This window comes from Monomorium pharaonis, chromosome 2, assembly GCF_013373865.1.
Source record: "Monomorium pharaonis isolate MP-MQ-018 chromosome 2, ASM1337386v2, whole genome shotgun sequence".
Classification (NCBI taxonomy): Eukaryota; Metazoa; Arthropoda; class Insecta; order Hymenoptera; family Formicidae; genus Monomorium; species Monomorium pharaonis.
In genome coordinates, this window is record NC_050468.1 from 32,409,659 (window position 1) to 32,431,673 (window position 22,015).

The following is a 22,015-nucleotide window of genomic DNA, read 5'->3' on the forward strand; positions in this document are numbered from 1 at the left end:
CTCATAGGAAGTAAATTTCATTAATGTTGCTGGCCTAACCGCCGAAGAGATCCCCTATGCGATAACGATGCCCAAACCGGCTAAGGGCGATTGGTCGGTATATCGACTGGCCGGTAATAAAAACTAGTAGCCATCGACTAATTTTTCTCTCCTCGCGCAATTTTTCGCCCTCAGCCTCCTCCACGCTCTACCCTCTACTCTTCGATTTCACTCTTCCTTCCAGTTAGTCCTCCCATTTTTCTATTTGCTTTACAAGTGCGTGTAGTGCCACAACAGTTCCGACCGACTAATTAAATCTGAATAACGATTGGGTCGGCTCGCTCTGTCTGGTTATACACCGGCGATTGGCGAATTTGCACGTATAAGCCCGTATTTCGGCGACAATTCATGTACGCGGGTAGGCAGGTAGGTATAGGCAAATGCGCGTGCGGGAAATGGGGAGGCACAGGTGTGTGGGAGACGGCAACATTTATTGGACGCATGCGGCTAAGCAATCAATAATTACACCGGAGCTGGATTAATGTACAGACTGCGACGAAAGCGTTCGCCAATGCCCGTGGATTAACTGGGATTTTTACGTAACGCGAATAACGTCGCCGATATTATTCTCTTCGCGATTTCGAAGTACCTCTCTCAAGGTTAATCGGCGCTGAAGAAATGCATACGCGATAAGACTTGAGAAGGGTGTATCGTGACGGGAACCATTTTTTTAAAGTTATCAACAATTCAAACTCCAAACCACCACGTAGCCGTTTGATAATAGCCAATTACTGCGCGGTACAATTTATTTGCCATAAAGGTAGGTTGCTCTACTCCGTTTTTATTATATTTAATAACGCGCACATGCTTTATGCTTCCACGTAACAATATATTGTTGCATTATTACGTGCAAGAAAATAAGAAATGCTACCAAATAAATTATCAAAATCCCTTTAATAAAACTGACCAAAGTTAACTTATTTAATTATTATGCCAAGCAAGGAGAAACGGTAATTATGCGGAATAAAATAATTGTAATATATATTTAGAGACCTCAGAAAACACTACAATATAATAAATTTTTTTCTATCTGCTTTGAAACATCGCCAAGAGCCTGTAGCTACTTGCAATCACAGATCTCATTCCTAAAACTGTATGCGTCCCTTTCAATGATAACGATAACATGTTTCCTCTTGAACAATAATTTCTGACGTGCATTTATAGCACGAAATACTCGCGGATTAATCGCAACATCGGAGAGGAAGAAATATAAAAAAAAAAACTCGCACATGATTACCAGTATATCGAAGATGAAAAAGAGGAGGTAATGAGACGTGATATCGAAGAGAAAATGTGGTAAATGACCAAAGAAGCAGCATCCGGGTAGAGTGTTAAAACTAAAAGTGCTATTCATTTGGTATCCGTAATGGCAGGATAAACTGTCTGTCTATGGGTGATTATGCCAATTATCGAGAATACCAAGCCCGCATACATCGTTTGCGTTGAAATAATCCGTGTATTTGACACATTTTGACATTGTAACATTAATATTGCAATCGGTAATAGACCGCACATCCGAGGTAATTTCTTATTTGGTTACGACGTGATCATCAAAGGAAGGGAAAAAAGAATGATTTCATAAACATAAAAATGAGAGAGAGAGAGAACTAATATCTGCAGCGGATTTTCGTGCCCAATAACAATTTTTGTGTGAATTTTTTATGTAGCATTACGCGCCGCATATCAATGTTTTCATAAAAGAGAAATGGACGATTATCAACGGATATATCGATTAAAACAGCCACGTAGCCTGAGCCGAGTAACTCGTAATGGACCGCACATTTCCGGCTCGCACTTTCAAAACCGCAAAGCGCTAGTAACGAAGTTGTAGCGGGTACTGGCGGAATTTCGCAAATCTTAGCTGAATGCGCGCAAACTTGGTTATTCTCGTTCCCGAGAATAACGGCGGTTACACTGCGAATTACGGTTAAAAGTTAAATTATAGATTGTGCGGGCGAAGTAGAAATACGTCTATTATCTTGTAACTGTCTGACACGATTGAGTATACGTACATTTAGCGGCATTAAGTAGGTATAATGTATAGAATTGTTGGTAAAATTAAATCTCGAGAGATTGACATTCTGATACGTATCGTAAATCTTACCGCGAAACTCACCGTATCGACAATTGATTATCCACAGGGTTACATTACTCGCGATACCCATGATAAAATATATCAGACATCAATAAATTGTCGGCGATAAGCCACTATAATTAAGAACTACGGAGGCGGGATAAAAAAAAAGGGGGACATAGAAATTTGCAATCGGTTTTGATTGACGTTAAAAGTACGCTATGATAAATTATAGAGCCGGCATCAACCTATCACCTTTTCTAATAATAAAGCGCAAACATTCTCCCCGTGAAATGTATAGTACCTGCTAGCTCTAGAGTCGGGAGATCGGTCTCTCGATGCGAAAAAAAAGCGGGTATTACAGGCTATAATAATTTATCGAAAATTTCCCCTGACTTTCGATCTTGACATCCGCTTTGTTATTTACATCTCGAGGTGAAACGATAAGTATTATACGTTCCGCGTGATCTCATGTACAGTAACCGAGATCGTTCTCCTTGATGCACGCGAAGGAGTTAGTAGACAGTTTCATGGCGAAAGAAGAGGACACGCCTTCGTCGCCTTTAATGGAATAGCAAATAGCGGCCAGGAAATTTGCGCTTACGAGGCGCCTTCGAGCGCGCAAGATACAAAAGCACGCAGGAAATTCTAAGCAAAATGGCCGCGTAAGATCCGTTGATTCAATAGAAACTATTTGCACTGCCATTAGACTGTCCAATGCCGGCGCTATCGGCCTGTATACTTAAGAGATGGCGGCAAAAAATGCATATAATGACTTGACACTATTGCGACAGGATCTCGAATTTATCTGCTGCAACAGATCTTGCATCGCTTAAACGAAGATAATACTGATAACGAACATACATTTACAGAATCGTGCATATTTATCCAACGTGAGAGAGAAAAGGGAAAAATATGTACTCGAGAACTCAATACAAAAAAAAAATATAATAAAAATGTAAGAATGTAGAATTTCGAAATACAAAGGACACGTACGTCAACGATAATAAAGTATATCGCGGTTCGCCCTGTTCAAATGTTCAATTTTGCGACCGCGAACGAATAAACATTCACGGCAACGGATTGTCGCAGCGGCAACAATCGCGGTGCGCGCCGGATTATCTAATTTCCGGTTTCCATCTTGGTGACGTCTGCGGCATCCAAAATTACGCCCCCTCAAAGACGGCGGGTAGATACACTGACCGTATCCGCACGCGTATTGTCTCTCACCCATACTACAAGGTACAATTTCCGTTCTACTTCCGGAAATGGATCCATTGTCCGATGTAATCGGAAGACAACAATATCGCGGTCGATGAATATCTCTCTCTCTCTCTCTCTCTCATCTCTCTCATCTCTTGTGTCTGTTTCTGTTCTCGACACGCGGATTTACCTTCACAAATCAGCACGTTATTGCATCTATATGTGATAATGAGCCACGATTATGCACGCATATATCTGCATTGAACATATTCAATGCTAGGATAATGCGCTTGTCATAAATTAATTATATACGTAATGACGTTGATTATTTGACGTAGGGAAATTACTTTCGCAAGAAATTCCTTTATGATATTATCATTCTTTTATTAAATCTATCCGCTCAATTTACTTGAAAATTTTTTAAGTTAATTTATTTCTTCCATCTATTTTTATAACTTTTAAAATATATAATGTGGCTATAATTTCCTTTTATATTTTTTTTTCCTTAAAAAATAAATACAAATACAAATAAAAATAATAGACACATACGCGTTTTATTTTTATCATTAAGATCTCATTGTGGCATACATACACATACATATATGTATGTATAATATATAATAATAGAGAGTGAAGAGAAAACTACTTTTAACTGTATCAATTTATATCGTTCATCTGTTTTGTAGGGATGAACTGTTGATTTGCTAATGAGAACGTAATATTATCGTTAGTTAGATAGGTATGTTTCCATTAGACGTATATAGCCATTGCAATCAAAGCTCATCACGATATTAATCATTTAACTATCATCTATTATGGGAAATCATATGACAATCAATTCATCAGTGGACAAATTGTTTGAGCGAGTGTATCGGTGCACGGGCCCCGTCGTGTATCTTCAAAATGTAACTCGATGCGCGTAATAGATAATCAAAGCATAATTTCGAGCAGCGTTTTCGCTAAACGCCACGTAATTAATGCTTGTTTCGTATCCCTCCCGCTAATGAGAGAAATAATCGACACTATACATATCAATGAAGTGTCTCGTATATAAACACACCCGTGTTCCCCTCTAGGAACGCGATGTGATCCGAATCCTTCATGTACGTAGCTACTTGCCTGTAGCGCCTGTACGCATGTTTAATCATATAGGTACGAGGAGTTTGCGCGTATCTCAGCGATATGAACGCACGAGCCGTCGTGTATCGTGCACGTTCGCCCGGGCGTACGTGTGTGTATACGTGTGTGTCGTCAAACGCGCGTATACTTTGATGCATGCGAACGCATATCCGGATCCACGAGTAAATTAGTGTGAGAATTGCGGTGTGAGAATTAGTGCGCTATGCGCACGAACGTACGTGACAGAAACGTGCACCGGTTGTTGCATAACATTAACCCCCATACGTTTCCCCGCCTTGTAAATGTGCTGCAAACGACTGAGGTGGATATACGCACTAATGGAACCGTAGAGTAGGAGGAAGAGAGAGGAGAAGGTGCAATAGAGACGTGCAGATAGGTTAATGAATTAAGGAAGATAAGCGGTATTACCCCTCCCCCCCCCCCTCCGTGTTACAATGCGCGATTCCGATACCGAGCTGTTGTTTTGCGTGTGTCGCGCGTGAAATAAAATCCGCCGTGAATTACCTGAATAATTCACGGAGCTCGCGAATGGAAGGGCGACCAGCGGGACGCGGGCGCGCGGCGGAAACGTTTATTGCAAGAGTTGTAAAACGATCGGTTTCACATCCCCGCCTGCACCCGCGTGTACGAGTACGTGCTGCGTGGGTCGCGCGGGGACTTTAATTAGAAACTACATTTCGCTTAATATGAGAGGTGACATTTCCTAAAATACTTGTGCGTTTAATCATATTAAATAAAGAATTTGTGTCTGCTGTACACGATGTTGTGACATTTTGATTAAAAGGATAGATCTATCAGATAAATGTAAAAATAAGAGAACATAGAAAAAGTGTGAGACCGTTATATATTAAAATATTTTAATGTTAAATTAAGACTATATATATTACAAATCTGAGTAAATGCGTGGTAATATTGAGCATACAGTTTATGAGGATAGTATTCAGGACATTGACTGATAACAGATTCAATGTCTTGTACTTTCATTCCTTCTATTATATTTAAATAATGAATTTTTGCTTGCTGCTTTTATTTTGTGCATATTAAAGTTTTTATTTGAATAATGACAAACAATATTTATTATTTATTTTAAAAAGCTAATTTATTTTAAAAATCATATTAACTGCCACCATACGTTTAAAATGGTAGTAATTAGGAAATGCAGTTTATCTTATCCGCAGTGACCATCATTTGTTTTGAATCTTAGCTGGAATATTTTCCGTAAGAAGAATGTTACAATAATTAATTCGATTTGATTTATCAGAATGTTGGAATCTGTCGCAAAAACAATCTTGAGATGATTGCCCCCCCTCACGTTCATGTGTGCGATAATGTACCGATACCTATCGCTGTATAACGACATTCATACATGCACAGGACGCAAGGGGATGTACTAGGCGAGGCTAGCACACGCATATATATCGCGTATATATATTGTGCATGTACGTGCAAAGGCATAATTATACACACAAGGAACACACACGGAGAAGGCAAGTCACGGTCGCACCTGCTTGCCGTACCGACAGCAGGCACGTCTTGTTGGACAACGCACCGGTCGACGGACGGACGGATGGATGGACGGACGGACAGACGTACATATACCGGTTATTGTCCTGTCCCAGGAAGAAGCAGGGCCTGCGCCATCGGCTTCGTTAGCACTCGATTACTATCGAAAGACGTTTCCTACGCGATCTCCGTCACTTGTCATATCGCTTTCTCATTCTCCCCCACCCTCTTTTACTCCTCGTCGTACTGTTTCCGCGACGTCGCGGCGCACACTGTTGACTCTGTAAATCGCATCGGCGAAAGTAAAAGCTAACATAGTAATGAACATTAATTGTGTTTAAAATTTCATATCTTAATATTGTTATCAAATTTATACCTGTTGCACTACTAAAAAAAATCAGTGCAGGTCAAAATTTTATGATAATTTGATCTGATTATACGTTTGTTAAAGAAAATTTAATGCAACATTCTAAAAAAATCGTAAGACTTAGAACAAATTCCCAGAACATTCCCAGAACACTCTGTACATATATGCATACGCTTACGTGCCATAATGAAATTTCATTATAGCGAACATCGATGAAATGCAATATGCACCGTAATAAAATCTAATTAAATGCCTGGCTAATGCCTATCCCTATATGGATAATCCAGCGCCTATAACGTAATTTCAGTACATCAGTAAACGCAATTTCAAAATTTTAGGTAATCAACTCCGGCAAAGTAATTACGGTGATATTTCACTGTCTACGTAATTTTTGGAAGTGTATACAAAAATTTAAATAACTTTCCTATTGTATAACTTCAAGAATCAAACAGATTTTATCGAAACAAGATTATCATACGCTAAAAGATCGTTTATCACACTAATAAACGAGAAAAATGGAAAATGTATGACTATGTATCAATATAGTAGATCCTCATAATTTGCAATAGTGATAAGGCTTTCTTTTGGCTGACTAAATTGGCAATTTTTATTAGCCTTTGATACAAGAAACATTTTTATTATTACTTGAAAATTAAGAATAAAATATTGTAATTTTTTAATAATAAAAATTGCCACTTTGGTCGACCAAAAGCTTTATCTCTATCAATTATCACCACTGATAAGAAGAAAATTTTTTATGTTTCATCGAATCATTTACAATAGTTGCAGCATATTACAAAAACACATGGTTGCAGTGAGTATAAAATACCACAAATGTCGTTTAGATGTTGATGCGTCTTTTTTCCGGTGCCTAGCAGTTTCGTCACGATAAGCAAGACGGCCGAGTGGCTAAGTTGCAATCGCGATGGCGCAGCAAGAAGCAACTAACCGCTCGTAAAATGTCGTTACATTGTGAAAGATATCGTGGCAGATGGCCGTGCCGCGACTTGCAGATGAATGCAAAAATGCGTGTACGCCGTACGTGAGTACCAGTTGTAAGTGTGCCGATTAACATTTCCAAGTTCAGACACGCGCGATGCATCGTACGAGAATATATTTTATATCGGAGAGACCGCGGCGGCGTGATAATCTATGACTCGATGCCGTAGGATGGAACCCGAGAAAGAGAGAGAGAAAAAGAGAATTTGCCGATTCCTCGTTTAATTTACCATTTAATCGACATCGGCGCAGCTCATCGAACAAGCTCATTCGCCACGCTTTAATGAACCTATATAAAATATTATAGCCGCTACTTCAGAAGAACGGTACAGTTATTCTAATATATTTACCTCGGGTGTAAACTTACATCTTCCTTCACTTCATCCGGTAAAAGGGATATCTGTGTAAAGTACTTACACATTCACGGTCAGCAATTATCGCGTCTAGGGAATCGTATATACATAACTACGGCGGTGCACGCGAAAGTATAATTATCCGAAATATTTTGAAGCACAATTTTCACATTGTACAATTTCTGTTGCGGTATGTTATTCGCGTCGGGCCTTAAAAATACTACGCTGCAGTGGCATCAATCACACCGTGTACGTTATGTATACGCGTTTCCAGCGACCTGTGTCGGCGAAATCGTGCTGATCCACGTGGTGAACCATCAAAATGATGGATCTATCCGCGTTATCTTCTATCTAGCAGATAGGAGATCATTCGTTAGCTGCCCGTTGTTTACAATTAGGGAACCCCCATAAAAAGATTTTGACGTGGTAATTATCACCTCGGTTAGGAGCCACCTTGCGCAACCGTTGCGCATAGACGCGACCCTGCGGATGCATCGAATCGGGCGGTGTACTCGCCCACTTCATAAACCGCCGCAAATTACAGTTTTCGGGATGGAACGGTGGCCCGACTTTGCATAAAAAATTATACGGCTTTTCGAAAGAGGAGTGCTTCCGTCCTATTTGGCTTAAAAACCACGTAGCTGCGGCTCACGAGAGAAGAAACGAGAATACGCACGGTCGGCCCGAGCGATCCGTTCGCCCGAGTCGCTCGTTAAGAGATGGAAGAAACGATATATGGCCCACGGTGATGGGCACGACTAATTATTTCCACGGTTTGTCTTCCGGCTTTTCTACGGTGCTATCTTTTAATTTCGTGTTTCGTGCAACGTTCTCTACGAACGTCCGACGGTTTCGCAAATAAACTGTGCTAAATGCTACCATAAATTTCACTTCTGATACACGACCGAGCAAATGTTGTTCGGGAATTTTATTAGTAAACAAGAATTTTATTAATATACAGAAAGAAAATAATATAGCCAATAACATATGTAATTGCGGGCTGACAGCTACATAAAATACTCAATGCAATAATATTTGCTATTAATGCAAGTACAATGTTGATACTGCAATAGCATATATTATTGTATTGAGTATATCTGTAATTGGCAGCCCGCAACTACATATCTTATTGAATAGATATTTTTTTCAGTGTAGATATATAAAAGCATTTACAAGGATATTTCAGCTTACTTTAGTCAGTCAATCTTAAATATGTAATTTCTTCTTTTTCTTTTCTGATCAATGTAAACATTCCTAAGAAAATATAATATAAATTATTAAAATACAAGTGTTATTGGCTCAAATAAAAAATTACGATTAAATATTCCGCATGTTACAAATAAACAAAACTAATAAAGATGTATAATTCTAGAAGCGTTACAGCTTTGGAACAAACACTCTCTGCGTAACAATATATTTATCGAAAATATATTTATCGAAAATAACAGCAAAATACGTGTGTCAAACGTGATTCCTCAAGATTTCAGAGAGGTTCGTTCAAATTAGAACGCAGCTTTTCACCGTGCACCGGTGTGAAAAGGCATATGTCTACTTGGACAAAATCCATTATCCCCGCGACACGAAATATACGGCGGGTATTCTGCATAACCGCGTTTTGAGAAATGACAATATGACATGCTTCATGCTGAGTGGCCGCCTCGCATAAACGTTGCTGATATGACGGATGTTCCGCTTCCTTGTCTTTCTATCATTAAACCGAGAGGCGGCGGCGAGTCTACCGCCCTGCAATAAATATAGGCAAACGATACCGGAGATTACGCATGCATCTGCGACCAGCAATTTGGTCACCGACTTTGATCTATTCTTGGTATCGAGAGCTTCGACCACACCGTAGACTGAAGCAATCCACCTGCAAACTGTACGAAAGCATACTCGATTCCGCGTAAGTCAAATTTTAGTCACGCACGTGAATCACCCTGCTGCCTCTTCTAATTCCGATTTGGCAGCGGAGCAAGACTATTACTTTATGCATGTGTGTACGTGCAATTAACAGACTGATACAAAACTGGGTGAAGCCGAGCAAATTTAAACACGTGTTTCGAGATTTTAGATACGTAAAATAGAAACATATGCGTTATTTCTTACGTCATGTTTCGCAAAATTTAACCATAAAATCGATAGAATAATAAATTTTTAAGTTATCAACAATGTTACCGCAGTATAGATATAAATCTTTTTTTTTTAAGATATTTATTGCCCAACATGAAATAACACTGTGTAAAGAGTTCTAAACACTTATTAGTAAAAAAAAGAAACTAATAAACACTTATTAGTAAAAAAAAGAAAAAACAAAAAAATTTATTAAGTAACCTGAATAAAGCAATTCCGCTATCTGTCCTCATTAACAGTAGGCAAAAGGAACAAGTAAGATAAAAATACATGAAGTGCAACGTGTGGATGCAGCTGCTTTATCACCCTGCTTCGCGCTTGAAGATATTTATTGCACATACGTTTCATCCTCCGCACCATAACGACGCGTGTACACAGAACGATTAATGGCTGCGAAACGACTTTATTACAGCAAGCAGCATTTCGAAGTGGCCTGCCGGTAAGCGACGTCCGCAAATGCCTAATTAATATCTGGGTCACAAGACGGGGAGCGGCTTTAATTATCCGTGGCTACCGGCCGACCAATGATAAATAAGTGTCTTATTCTGTACTCTTGGACTTTGACACGCGTCTCTACTTTCAAGTCTGGTTAAGACACCTTGTCAAGAAAAAGTAGAGAAATAAACAAATTAAATATTGATAATGAAACTCATCTTGTGCGATAAAAAGCAAACTTTGTTTCATTGCAAAATATTTATGGCGCAATTAAAAGCGTAATTGATTAAAGCATTAATCACAAAATCGCGACAAATAAGCTTTGGTAAAAAAAAAAAATAAAAACTTAACATGTATCAGGCATTTTTTTAGATTGATATTAAGTATTATCTGCACTTTTGCAACGCCAAGAGCAACACTAGATTGGAAAAGGTAACTGGCGTCCCTTTGTGTGTATGCTGAATGCGAAATATAAATTTGAATAAGAAGTCACGTGAGCCAAGCCATTTTGAAGAAGAAAAAGCGATTGCACGAGCTAGAAGAGCCAACTAGTCGCAAGATGGTAGATTTGGAAATCAAGATTCTGACGTGATGAATGTGACTTCGGGGGTGGATGTGGGAGTGGCAAGAGGGTGCGCTGGTAACGTACCTTAAATCTAACTCGTGGAATTCTCTGATACGTGGCTGCGCTCTTGGCGTTCTTATACGCTCACACACGGAAAACCCTCTGCAAAAGATTCCTTCTTTCTCGACCAACCGCCATGCGGCTCCTCAGACATGCGTGCTACCGCAACTACACGCATGCCAATGCACAGTAAAACATGTTTCCACTCGATATACCAATCGAAATTTTATATTATACTATTTTTTTCGATTATATTACATCTGTCTGTAAAAATTGTTAAATTTTGTTAAAATTACATGTAAAATAATAAACAAACAGATATTTTCAAACGCTTATAATTTGCATTTATAAATGAAAAACGCATTGTGTTATTTTATAAATTGCTGAACAATCACAGAAAGATAAAATGAAATAAATACCATACTCTTGTAGCATATTTATTGTATAGTAATTGACTACTTATAATAATAGTCTGAATCAAAATGGAAAATTTAAGAAGAATAAAAATTTTCGAATAAAATTACAATGTTCTTATACACTCGCCTACCAGACCTTTGAGACACCCCGTAAGGGTGGTCCCAGCGCTATAGCTATTCCTTGAAACTTTCGGAATAAGATGACGCCGGAGCCCAACCTTACCCCGAGAGTAAATCGAGGCGTATGCTAAAATGGAACTGTACAAAGTACCATTTCATAAATCTTGCCCGGGAAAAGCGTACGTCGCGGGAAAGGGCGAGAAAGGGAGGAAAGCTGTTGATAGATGAGGAATACTCTTGTTAAAAGAGGGATCGGCAAGGAGCGCCGTGAGACAAGGCGGTCAGACATTATTTCGGAGCTGCTGCATGATATTATAAGCCAGACAACGACGCTTCTACTCTTCTGATGTGTATGCATATGAAACTTTCATATATAAAGTTTTCATGAAAAAACTCACTTATTTTTTCATAACTGCTGCTACAACTTTTGCTTTGTTATATACGTAGAACATTGCGTAATAAATATTCTGCAAACACAATTGTTCGAATCGTCTAAAAAAAATCGACCGTTTAAACACCCTGCTTTCAAATAACAGAGTTTTATTTTCAACTTTGTTATCAATATTAGTTATCTTTCTCTATTAATAATATATAATTTATAACACACCTAGTTGCATACATAAAACTAATATCGGAGAAAAATAAGGTTATTTATAAAATATTTCGTGCAGCTTTTTTTTCTATGCAAAGGAACAACGCGATTGAAATGCCTCATTCATATAGCACATCTACTGATTAACATAAAACTTTTAATACGCAACTCAAGGAATTGCTCCGCCGTCGCTTGCGTATAAGTAAGCGTGCGTTGACTGGGTATTGCGAGGAGGGTAAAACGGCGGAAGAAGAAGGGATGAGGGAACAATATATCAGGAGAAGTTGGCAGAAGGGCGGAGGCTTCCGCGAGAAAGTGGCGAGCTTCGTCGGCCCCGTTTCTTTTTACTTCGAAGCCAAGGAGAATCCCGAATAATCCGCCTGCAAGGATTATCCCATCCCTCGCTGATGCCCCTGTTTCATATAACTTCGAATATCGTGAACTCTCCGTCACGTCGGAATAATTCGATCTCACCTTAAAACAAATTTCTGCGTGCCTCTTAGCAAAAATAACTATCTGCAAAATTTCATTTATATAGAATATATTTTAGAAAACAAATACACGACGATACCTTAAATAAAGAGGGGAGAGAATGGAGAAGAGAAAAAACAGATTTTCAAGAAGAAAAAATTATTCCCACGCATAAACTGAATTTTTTATTAACAACGTTTAATATCCATTACTTCATCGGTGATAAAATCAATTCGTTATGTGCTCCAGTCCGCGTCTAATCATGTTCTCTTCAAAATCGTTCCTTATAATTGTACAGACATTAAAGCTAATAACTGTAAAACGCTGGAAATGTTACGTGTCATTTTCGTACACTTTTCTCTTCAATTATTATGTTCTAAATTATTGACGCCCACGGGCATCAATTAGTCAACGTCGTTCTAGAGGAAGTCTCAGTGTCGCCACTGCCCAGAAGACCAGAAATCCATCTTGACCGCCGATATTCAGCAGCCATCCATTACGTGCCGGAGGATAGGAGGAGAAACGGGCATTAGGAGGTACGTATTGCGGAAAGTATACGCCTCGCACTAAAGTACGATAAATTTATCCGCGCGACGTTAACAAATGGCGGGGTGGTTAATGGCGGATAGGCGGCACTAACGTGCCGACGATGGTGCAATAATACAGCAATAACCGTGCGACGTACGGATGGTAATAATTATGAGAAGACCGTTACCGATCTGACGTAAGATCTGAAATAATTATCGTGCTGGTTCGGACGAAAGATAAGAAATGTGGTGTAACGCGATGTTTATTTATTTTGCGGTAAAATCTTTTTTTTTTTAATTCATCTAGAATTACGCCACGTCGTTCATGACAAGTGACGAAACGGTCGTCAAAGGGACACTAGCATCTTGGCAAGTAATGTGATAAAAAAATTCATACATTATTGTCTATTGTTTGTATTCTATCTTGCGTCCTGTTTATATTTGCTACATAAACGCATGTCAAGAATACAACGTCGATGCGATTAAGCTCCTAATTAACTTAATAACTGTTTGCTGAACGTGGCTGCTTCAAATAATTAATCTTCCTGAAGGATTAAAAATAAATTTTTTCACCATTAATTATAATCTCATATTTAAAACTCTTCTTCTTTTGCTCTTTTAAAAGTTTGAACAATTAGAAGAAGATAAAGATTACGTGTGTGATTATGGGAAACATTATCTGTTTCTTTGTATCGGAAATTAATTCATCCCAACGTCTCCCGTCGAATTTAGCCTCGGAATCTTTACGCAATCGATTTTTCGACAGCGTTGACCCGTTTAAGATCGTCTTTCGGGTGATGCGAGAGCCACCCCTGTCGCGTTCCTTCTGTCCCATTCTCATGCCGACACTCCCTTTATCGATCCCACTCCAGTCTCTCCCTCACTCTTGTCCCTCTGCTCACGCTCTCATTCTTCTTCTCCCCCTTTCTTTCCCCTCGCTCTTTCTCGCACTCTGCCATTCTTTCTTTCTCTCTCTTCCTCTCTTCCGCCGCCGTCTCCCTTCAGCGCCTAGTCACCCCCGGGGAAACCCTAGAGAACCGCTTCCGTTTCTCCCCGCCGTCCTCCTTATTCGGCACCAACCACCACCCACCCGCGTCTATAAACTCGACCAACCAGGAAGCACGTATCTGCCCTTTCGAATTATCCGGCTGGCTTGCCGCCCTTTGTTGCACGCGGAATTTCGTTTAATTAAAATGATACTACGGGGACTTTCCGTCGTCTCCGCGATACGAAGACCTTGGATCTTAATAAGACCTTCGACTGGAATACTGTCGGAACGTAAACATTACTTATTTTAAATATCGGAAAATTGAATATTAGAAAACTAATTGGTGACCGTCCTGAGAGAGGAAATTGATAAAGTAACAATCTAGTATCGTGCTTAAACAATTTCGTGCTATATATATATATATATTACAATTTCTTTAATTTTTACAAAAAACGAACACGACATATAATATGGTATACTAGAAAATTACAAACGGCGGCACTGGATCTTAATGCATTTATTTTCAACGCAAATACTATACAAAACAACATTTACATCATTAATTTCATAGAAAAATGTATAAGTCTCGAGTAGTTAATTATTCATGATACATCAATAACTTAACAGGCATGTATCGCATAAACATGGCGGAATGGGATCGCGAGAGTCGAAGTTTATAGATGTCAGTAGTGGATGATATTAAGACACATTGACGTGCGACAAGAAACAAACTGCAATAGCCACGATATATAATAAACAAAAATCGCTATAAACATGTAATGTTAAATTCACAATGATTTAAAAAATTAGAAAGCTAATAACAACATCTGCAAAAGAGTATTTCACTGAAAAACGCAAAATTAATGTAATCCCTAATTGGTTTCGGCCACATAATTGGCACATTGTGATAATCGTACTATTCTCATTTTTCTCTTCGTTTGAGAATCTTCGTTTAATTCTACACACACTAAATTAGCGTGGGTTGTAATCTTGACAGGCATAAAGTTGCGAAGTAGCGGAGCATGAGAAAAAAAAAATGCATCATTCAGAGCGGAATTATGTTACTCGAAAGCACACGTTTAATGACGCTATTCAAGTAAAGCCTAATTAACACCGTGTTAAACGCTGTGTGCTTCATTGCTACCATTTTCTCCGACGGGTTTTGCATGTTTCACTCTTCCGCTCTTACACACGTGTATTAAAATTTATCCCAATACTCTGCAATAGTTCAGAACAAACAAATATTCACACACACGCGCGTGTATTATTTCGTTAAAAAAAAAGTTTCACATTATTTGTGTAATTAAAAATAATATATTTTGATCTACGTATGAGTTATACAATGTAGCTAACAACGACATGGATAAGTTCATAATTTACGAAACATACGACGTACGAAAAATAAAATGTGTATCAGAGTTCAGAATGTATCGCGTAAAATAAAAGGCTTCGTAACATGCCACGCGTTCACCATTCATATAAAATAAAAAGTATCAAAATAAAATAGAATAAATAAAAATACTAGAAGGAATCTAGAAAAATATTTTTGAAAGCCTATATTCACAACAGATACGCATCTCGCTAACGTTCTGACGTTCGTAACGGAGAATATGAAACGAGATTGCGCGACACCGTTAGGATCATCAACCGCCCGAATCCCGAGGAGATCGTTAGTCCTTGCACGATACGTACATGCGGTTTCGTACAATCGCCCGCGGTATGAAAGAAAGACAAAAAGGCATCCCCCATCCTTCACTGTCATGATCGGTGTCGTCGCAAGGGGTACCTTCACACTTCACCGTCGCCGCGAGAGGCTCGGCGCTCAACGGGATGACGACATGGACTTAGCTTTCTCCTCGCGAGAGTGAGGGGCGATTGGTCCATCGACTCGCGGGGCTCACACTGCTCACTTGTACGTGACGCGTACCTCACCCCGCTGAAGCTGATTTGCCCGAGCTCGATTTTGCGCTATTACCGAACGCCGAGTGTCGAGATTCGAGACGCGCTGAGACAGTCCTGTTGTTGAATACGGTGAACAGCGAGAACAGAACAGAAGAGAAGAGACAGGGAGAGAGAGGATTGCGAGGCGTCGCGGCGCTGGTCGGCACTAGACTTGGCGTCGGTTCGTTCGTTAGCTGGACCCTCTTGCTCGCCCGTATTAATTTGCTTCCTCCTCCCCTCGCGCCTCCCCTCGTGCGTCACCCCGCGGCGGTCCCTTCCTCGGCCATCCCCCCCCCCCTCGCTCGCGAAAAGGGGGGTTTGAGTCGCCCCCGGTCTTAGCTGCTGCTAGCTGCTGCCGCTACCGCTGCAACGAGAAGCCGAAGAGACGGCGCATGCGGACTCTGCTAATCACCCTCGTCGTCCTCTACGCTCCCGAAGAGAACCCCCTCCCTCTATCAGCGTCGCCCACCAATGCAGGCGATAAACGTGAGAGCCCACCAGAAAATTAATCGGCAACCTGAACTACTGCGGTCGGTGTTTCCAAACTACTTTGACTTTGTTTCTCACGATCCTGACCTCGACGTAAACAATTACGGAACATACAAAAGTGTCTTCAATAATCTCTTGTAGATTAATTTGCAAAAGGCAAAAGAATCAAATTTAAAGTTTGCAGAAAATTAGAAAAATTATTGAGATAGCGTATAGTTTTGTGAAACAAAGAAATTATTTTTTACGAACTATTATTGATTTTCTTTCATTTTCATTTTTTATCGTTGAAGAAACGTAATTTATAAAATAACTCAGATATAATCCTATATAAATAATTGAACTTGATATAATATACACTTAAGTATAATTTTTTTAGCAAAATTTATTACTAATACATCGGATTAAATTTCCATTCCATCAATACAAGAATTAAAACAATTTTATAATAGTTAAAAAAAAATCACGACTTGTATTCATCTATAATAGTCGCATGACACAAATAAAGTACGTCTAAAAAAATGTATTATACCTTCCTAAACTATATATATATAGAATCGTGTCATCAAGAGGAGGGTTCATAACAAGACGAAATCGTTTCTGCGGTGATGGGGATGATAGGGAACGAGGTATTGGAAAATCGTATGAGGGGTTGGGACGACGTAGGTAACTTCGGCCAACCAATCGGCGACGCGGGGCGGGAGGAGGTCAGCAATTTTTCGCCTCATTGCTCATAGAAAGGAAACGCTTCATCGTACGGCCCCAAAGCATCCGCGAACTTACGGCTGTCGGCCGCTGACTCTGAGGGCTTAGTGTCAGCTCGTCGTTGATCAGCTAGCACTCCCAACTTTACCGGACCAATTTTCAAAGGATGAAGCTCGATCGATTATTTTGCCCGTGGTTCGTGTGGCACAAATCCTCATAAAGAAAGGAGAGCGATTCTCATAAACAAGCCATAAGAGTCGCAAAGATTTTGCACGATTCTGATTTGTCTTTGATATGTTTTTATCTTACAAAATATAATTATTCAAATAATTCATAAATCATGTTTATTATATAAATAAATAAATAAAATGTAATATCTAAAAAATTCACGTAATTCCATTTTTAGTTTTAATATTCTAATATTTTGAATTCATCAGTTATGGTTATATGTCAGCGCATTTGATTTTACAGACATCAGCAAAATGCCGTTGTCCGCAGTTTAAGAAATGAAGGAGGAGAAGACTCGATAAGGGAGGAAAAGATCGGTCGCCCTATCGCGATTCAAGTTCAGAAAGCCTAAGAACCGAGGGCACAGCATAATCGCGAGCATAAAACAGCGAAACGCTTAGCATGGTAACATCCCGGCGCGGCCGTCATTACCGTATTGATCGTGAAGGTAGTTTCTCTCGCTCTTTTCCTCCCCGTTATCCCTCTCCGCATCGGGGAGGATCAGAGCCCAATAGTGGGGATGAATCAGGGAGGTGCAGTATCATGGAGAGGGTTGAAAGTGGGACAACGAACTTCTCGATGTAATCATTCTCAAAGATCAAAGTGATTGTCAAGGCAGAAGAATCATAAAATTAGAAGCAAGGATCTTTTTCTGACTGCATGCCAGAAAATTTGAAATTCATTAGCAGTCATCATCATCTGTTTAACGGTCAAAATATACCTCAGAACTCGGAACAGGATATAAAATATTGCTCTTATTCTTAATATGTACTTTTATATAATTAATTACATTTTATAAAACGTTATCGTGAAAAATATGTAGCTTCTCTTCTCTAAACAGTTCAAATTAGTTGAAAGCCTACAATTTCTTAGTCGTAACTCAATTCAATCTCTATTCTATTTATTACTGAAAAAAAGAACATTGAAACTCTTTTAGAAACATAAAGATAATCAAACTTGAAAAGGAATTCGATTGTTATTATGCGAGTGGTTACGCGAGTTCTTGCACTGATTCAACGAGGTGACATTGACCTCGGCGGTGACGTCAGGCAAAGTTCGAAGATCCTTCCTTCTCCTCTTACCATTCCTCACTGATGGTCCAGTACCCGTTGCAGGACCGGTTTGGTAAGCGTCAACCGATCGTAGGGGCAAGAAACAGCTGAATCACCATGACTCCGATCCTTCAACTCGGGGATCGAAGTATGGGCAACTCTATCGACGTGTCGAAAATTCAGAGTGAGCACGTATTAAAAATAAATTAATCTGCGCAACAAAAATATCACCCTAAATAATGTAGAAATTAAGCTAAATTAATAGACTCTGAAATATTAAAACCTTTAAACATATTTGACAAAACTCATAACTTTCTCTAAAGACGTCTATTTATATCAAAATTAGATAAATTTGTATCAAATAAAAAAATAATGTAATAAAAATATCTTTAAAAAGTAAAAATTACGATTTTTAATGTGTTGTAATCATTATTTGAAATAATAAAATTAACGTACAAATATTTGCTCCAAAGTATAAGGTTTGTAAAGTTTACATGGATAAGAGTATCCTATCTCCAACATCTCGAAATTTTTAAAAATTTAATAATATATCTAAATTATAAATATTTACATAAATTTTATTCTACAAAATATATACTATATTATATACCTACAAATATACAAATTACTTATTTATGTAATAATAATTTTCTGGAATTTAATAATCAATGTCGAGCGATTTATCCTCAATATAATATTCTTATTGTGTCTGGTGGACTTTTAATATCAAAATTATTTATATAAGAAATCTCAAATGAGATCAAGAAAATACTCGAAGGCGTATCGATTATTACGACATATTTAAAAGGTAAAATATTCTCCTCTATTTAATATCTAGTTATTTTTGTCACTTTAACTTAAAAACTTTATGTTTTATAGGCGAAACAAATCTGTAACTATTTTCCACAATCGCTATGAAACTGAATAGCTGTCAAAAATCATTTTTAATTAAAAAGATTCACAAAATTGGTATCTGATTTATAAATTAATATTCGATCGTTGTAGATTCATTTACCGTATGATAGTTATCCGTTGTTATTATTACATACATAAGATATAAAAGACTCTTCTTCTGACTCTTCTTCTATCATTTAACGCGATTATATAAACATCTGCAATTTTATTCGTATTTTACATTTGACAAGAAAGAGAAAAGATAATTACCCAGAAAGACTTGAAATATTTCCGGTACTCTTATTGAAATGTATTGATTATAAATATTACTTTAAAGATCGACAGGATAAATGACGGAAAGTAGTGTCGGTAATGATTAGCATTTGTTTTTTCTACATTCTCTATTCAATATAAACGTATAATTTACATACTACTTTAACCAATTTAAAAACATAATATTTTTATCTTGCGCTAATATCTTTAATATTAGCGCAAAGTCATTTTCTTATAACATTTTAATATTTCTTTACAAGTATTTTTATTATGATTATAACTCTAAAATAAGAATTCAAATTTTTTTAAGTAAAAGTAGTGTTAATAAATAATAAGAGCTTTGTTTGCCAAAGTTGATATCAATAAATCAAAATACAATTCAAAATTTCAAATTTAAACTTAATTTCATATAATTTTATACTTAATAATACAGCAATAATCTTTCAAACAAATTTTAAATATTATTGCTACCTTTAAACACAATCGCTATCATTCAAAATAAAATATTATCATCATATTGCGCGATTATTATACTTGAGCGATTTATTTTTCCATCTCACAGACTCATCATGCAATTCATGCCCACACAAATGTGATCAGATTACATTGCACGACGCGAACGTGATTCACGTAACCCACTGTAACCTGTTTGGTACAGACCTCGTAAATCTTTATTGCATCCTATCGGCGAATAACGTAAATGAATCATTTTTCAGTTAATTTAAAAAGAAATCACTTTTCTTCTTAATTATCATTCTCGTTTCACGTAAAATCTAATTTCGTTCAAATACTTTTCAGCACCAGAAAATTTCTTTTCTATCTCATTTTATACAGTTTTATTTATAATTTCACAAAGATAATCATAAGCCAATCAAATCTTAATTAAAAATTCAGCAATTATTAAAACAATCTCTCAGTTCTGAGATGTAGAAACCTTATTGATTCGTCAAATTTTTATTTCTGTTTAATGACGACCTCGATATAATTCTACCAGACGGTATAACGATTTCATAAGTCTCGTGTTCCTATCAAAAGCAAAAAATTCCATTCATCCATGCTGAACAGAAATCAGTCGATAAGTCGAATCGAGAAAAACATGAATGGACTCTTGGGTGGCGCGCATTAATGCATCGACAGTATCGTTGATAAATTTTAAATGGATGGCATATACAACCGATATAATCGAATGGCTACTGCAAAATGTGCGCTGAGTGCCTGTAGACGTCGCGAAGCAAATGGACCCAAGGGACATAAACGGGTTCGTGAGAAAGCATCTGTAGGATGTGATGAGCCAGCAAGTGTCTACTTTGGAAGATTGCGTCGATACGTAGGTATTTAGATTAGATTCAAGTACTCGTGCAGAATTTCAATTTCAATTGCGTCTAATAATTAATTAAATACTAAATTTCTATTGATTCGTAAAAATACCGATCTAATAATTCCCTGTCAGCGATAATTCCATCTCTAGAAAGCAAAGTTTCTTTCGTTTAAAAACAAGCGAGAATTCACGTGCCAATTTTTATAATCTTATCCTAATTATGGATTATCATACAGGCAATACAAATAAAAAAAAATAAGTAATTAATAAAATATTTTTTGAAGTAACCTTCATGAATAATTTATAAGTTATTATGGTACACTCACCATAATTATACGTTAAAATATGTACGTAACATTTCAGTCATACTAATCGGTTCATATTTATAGTAGTAAACAAAATTTTAAATTTAACTTTCTTCTAATATTTAATTCGCCTATTAATATTTTTCTCATATTTTTTTTCAAATCGCAAATTAATGTTTGTAACATTCCAAGACGTATTTTTCATAACATATAATTTTATCTTGAAGGATATTACCTTTTTCCTAATAATAATAATAATTGAAAGGAAGGGAAATGAGAGTCAAGCGTGGATATCGATTCGCAATTTTCCTGACAATTCATTAACATCGAAAATTCTGGCGCCTGCAATTCTCGCTCGATTTCTAATATATACTATAATAATATGGTCGGGAAATGGAATTTACGCCGTACGAAACAAGTTTTATGAAAAGGCATGCTAATGATAGAACATGGTTTGCTCAATGCACGGTCAGAACAGCGTCCTCTGGTATGCCACCACGTGGTGCTCGTGAACGAATGATTGAGACGTACTCCAGTGGTACGACTCGTATGGTGTATACAAGGGGACTCCTTGTTGCCGAGTCGCCGGTTGTGAGTTGCATGCCTCGTAATCTTCTCGACGCGGACAAAAAGCCAGTCGCCGTTTAAGCTAACTCGAAAAGAAGCGCGCGCATAATTTTTCTTCATACGTCTAACTTATTAGCTCTATGTCTTTGCATCCTGCATGTACCGATGCATCCTGCGATAAAATATGTATGCGGACGCAATTATATGATGCCATCTCATAAACATCCTCTCCGTGCGGCTCCAACCTGTTTACGCGAAAATATG

At 37.9% G+C, this 22,015-nt stretch overlaps 1 protein-coding gene across 2 annotated transcripts in view; it reads right to left on the reverse strand.

Annotated features, from left to right (window-relative positions):
- The window catches only part of LOC105839886 (UPF0489 protein C5orf22 homolog), a 639,614-nt gene that overhangs the window by 489,030 nt on the left and 128,569 nt on the right, over window positions 1-22,015 (reverse strand). The gene's annotated exons all lie outside the window — the stretch shown is intronic.